The sequence below is a fragment of the Oreochromis niloticus genome, linkage group LG8, assembly GCF_001858045.2.
Source record: "Oreochromis niloticus isolate F11D_XX linkage group LG8, O_niloticus_UMD_NMBU, whole genome shotgun sequence".
Lineage (NCBI taxonomy): Eukaryota > Metazoa > Chordata > Actinopteri > Cichliformes > Cichlidae > Oreochromis > Oreochromis niloticus.
The window spans coordinates 21,715,844-21,719,420 of NC_031973.2; the positions used below are offsets into that span (position 1 = coordinate 21,715,844).

Below are 3,577 nucleotides of genomic sequence, written 5' to 3' on the forward strand. Positions count from 1 at the left end.
TAGTTTAGTACTTTTTTATTTTGCCTATAGTGCAAATGTTTTCATCAGCTATAGAGTCTATATCTGTTCCAGTTTCTCCCAGATATTCAAACTGGACCAAAATCTGATTTTGAGTAAATTTATTGAAGGAGTGTGTCTCAAACTTAAAACACAGTATTGTAAGTCACCCACCAGCATCCCACCTTTTTATTACTCCGCTTACTTCTCAGCAGTTTCCCTTTCAGACAAATATTTCATAGTTACAACTGGCTTTGGGAACTACTGACCAAGTTTTGACATTTATAAGAGGTGACCAGGGAGCAGGCATTTGGAGCAGCCTTAAATGAGATGACACCATTTTCAATCTAATCACAAATGCCCAACAGAGTATCTGCTTTCCGTGTCCACTCAGTGCATCGCGGCTAATTCAATTCTGTCGATCATCACGGTTGACAGGCCCGTGCTTCTGCCTCGCACCACCGCGGGTTGCACACAATCAATGAGGGGAAGGATGAAGGAGAAGCGTTCGTCACAGCCACCTGCTCAGAAGAGGATCCTCTATCATCATCTGTCTCCTAGAAAATATGTTTATACCACTAATTTGCTTTGGCAAATACATTAATGAGTAAACATTAGAGCTCCCTGCCTGAGGCACTGCTCTCTCAAATTCTGGTAATATTCTTACACTCTGACACCAGAATAAGGCCACAGCAGGCAACTCTGATTACTTGTTGTTCGTAAACACAGAGCAACATTAACATTCAATCAGAGTCCAGAATTTATTCTGGTTTACACTCCACCAAGACTTAATGGAAATACTTCATTAGATCTATTAAAGTCTTAGATATGTTTTTAGTTTAAAAAAAAAGAAAAAGACCTGGTCATCTTTTGCTCCTTTATATTCTATATATAGCATATTTGTTACTGCCTTATGCACAGTAAACACTTTGTGTGAAATACTGCTAGCATTTCATCATAAGCATACAACGTACAGTTTAGCCTGGATGGTCCATTTAGTGACTGAATGCTTTCACAAGTAAAGCAGCAGATAAAGTTAAATGTAAACTGTAAAGCAGAAACACTTAAAACATCAAGTGGACCTGATTCAACATGAGCTTTTATCAACTTGTGCTGACTTCAGTCAGATTTCACTAAGATGTAGACACAAGTTCTGACAACTTGGATTTTTGCTTAACTAGTCACATTATTCCTTGTGAGGTAACAGCTGCCAGAGTAGTATTACCGAGTAGTGAAACCATGCTACTTGTTCACACAGCACACAAACTGGAAGTGTGTCTGTGGCGGTGTGTGGCTTGGGGCTCGGCTGCAGGGGAGGCTGAGACACACCGGAGCTCCATCGGCCAATTACGTCTCCCCACTTGCCACGCGGACGGCCCCCTGATCCAACTCATCCCTGCCGCTGGTCCATGGGCCTGGGATGCAGATGGTCGTGGCTGAATTCCCCCTCCCCCGTGGGGGTGGGGGTGGTGGTGGTGGTGGAGGGCGGTTGGCTAGGTCGGACGGCTCCCCTGCCTAGGTTGGGCGATGGGGTACGTGGTGGGGTGTGGCTCCATCAGCCAATTACATCTCAAATAAAAACCAAATAAAAACATCAAGCAAACTGTGTGGTTGGTGCCACCATTCGTGTGTCACAACATAATAATATGGAGTTTTATTTTTTCACAAGACAAGTTAAAACTTGCATATGCACTCAAGTTTTACCAGCAATCAGTTTGATACTCAGGCAAATGCAAAAGCTCATGCACATACACACCCCCGTCACAAGGTGGCGCACACGCATGATGCCGTTAACTGCAAGGCTTCCTCAAGGGAAACTTCCGTAGTCGTCTGGGTAACTCAGAAATCCTTGTTATGCAGCTTTGTGCAACTTTAAGTTTGTTGGACTGACAAGCTTTTACTTGCTGCCAGTGAGAAATATTTATTTATTGAAAATTTTACTGAGACTAACAATTGTTAGTTGTCATTTTTACAGTGCAGACCTGATGATACAATAGTTTGAAAAGTTAACAGATTGCCACAGTGCAATTCATCCTAAGAGAAACATTAAACTTTGAATTTCATTCATCTGGTAATTTTTCATTTTCCTCCTACTACATGCTTGTTCTGCTGTGGCTGTTTATTACCCACTTGCTTCTTGGATCCATTAGTCTTTTTCTCTTCCACCATCTTTCCCAAATTCTGATCACCACTTACCCTGCTGCTTCTAATTCCTCCCACTTCTGTCTTCTCTCGGTTTCTTATCCCTCAGTCGTTTGCTCCCAGCCCTCCCAAAACACCCTCGAATCCCTCCGTGCTACCTTCCATCTTCTCTCTCCCCTGCGTTTTCCCACACTGGCTGTTAGAAATGGCAGCAGGTTACATCAGACCTGAGCCAAGTTGTGCTGTTCCAGAATCTGCTATGCCTGGCCAACTGTTCTGCTCTGTTTGGCACACCTGACTGGGCTGGGATCTTTACAACAACCCCACCTTGAAATCCTCATCACGGTCATTCTGCTTCTCCTCCTCCATCTCACAACAATTAAACTGCGAGCCAGTCACTGAGCCCATTCTCAACTGCCATTAGCCTAATTGTCGCACTGCCTGCCTTGTTTTTTACTTACACGCCAAGTTGAGACTTCAAGACCACCTGAATGCCAAATAGTAGGTTCAGTCCAACACCCCCATTGCACTTGGCTAAGGGAAAACTCACTGCTGGGCCAATACATCTGACTTATTCTCCTAACAACTCTGATTTTCCATCAGGGCTTTAGTACAAAAAGTCCCACATCTGGATGGCACAGGTTTAATGTGAGCACCTCAAAATGTGTAGCAAAATTACAGCACTCTGATTCTGCTAAATGTAAATTTTTCAAGAACACCCAGTTTTTGCTTGATGCGTCTTTGACTCTACATTATTTGTCTACTGCTTTTAGCATAAGGCCAGCATGAAAGTCTGGACCAAGTTATGTAACAATCTCTCAAATAGTTGATAAGGCATATTTAAAATACATATATAAATAAACACTAACTAAACTAAATAAACACCCACTAACATGAATTTCCTAGTCCTGAATTATTTGAGATGTTTTTGTTCCAAACAAAACATTGAAAATAGCTTAAAATATATAATTATTGCAATAATACTTGTGGACAGTAATATGGTAATAAGGTACCTGCAAACACTTTAGCACTTAAAGTAAGTGCAAATGATTTTTTGCTTTTTTTAGTAACCTTATGAATACTTATAAATTGTCTTCATGAAGTTAAAAACATTGGTATGGCCTACCTGTTCCGAGCATCTTGGAGAACTTGACACAGTTCCTCTGAGGATTTTACATTTTACGGTTAAATATTCCTTTATACTTTCTGTCATATCTCCCTTAGCATATGATGCGCTGGAATATTCTTTAAGAAAGTGAAATAATGCCATCCCAGCACCATCCATCCACACGCCAAGATAACATAAATCTAACTATTATGTTCATAGAGGCCAAGATGGTAAATGAGCCAGTTCTTATATAGCGCTATTCTACTCTATTCGAACACTCAAAGCACTTTATACAACATGCCTCATCCACCCAGTCACACACATTCATAC

At 41.4% G+C, this 3,577-nt stretch overlaps 1 long non-coding RNA gene across 1 annotated transcript; it reads right to left on the bottom strand.

The window, feature by feature from the left end:
• Positions 1-402: 402 nt before the first annotated feature.
• Positions 403-2,476, bottom strand: LOC112847730 (uncharacterized). Its single transcript, XR_003221475.1, has 3 exons — positions 2,194-2,476; positions 1,223-1,566; positions 403-554 (listed from the first exon to the last, which is right to left on the bottom strand). It is a non-coding gene; the product is annotated as an uncharacterized LOC112847730 (long non-coding RNA).
• Between the last annotated feature and the right edge of the window lie 1,101 nt (positions 2,477-3,577).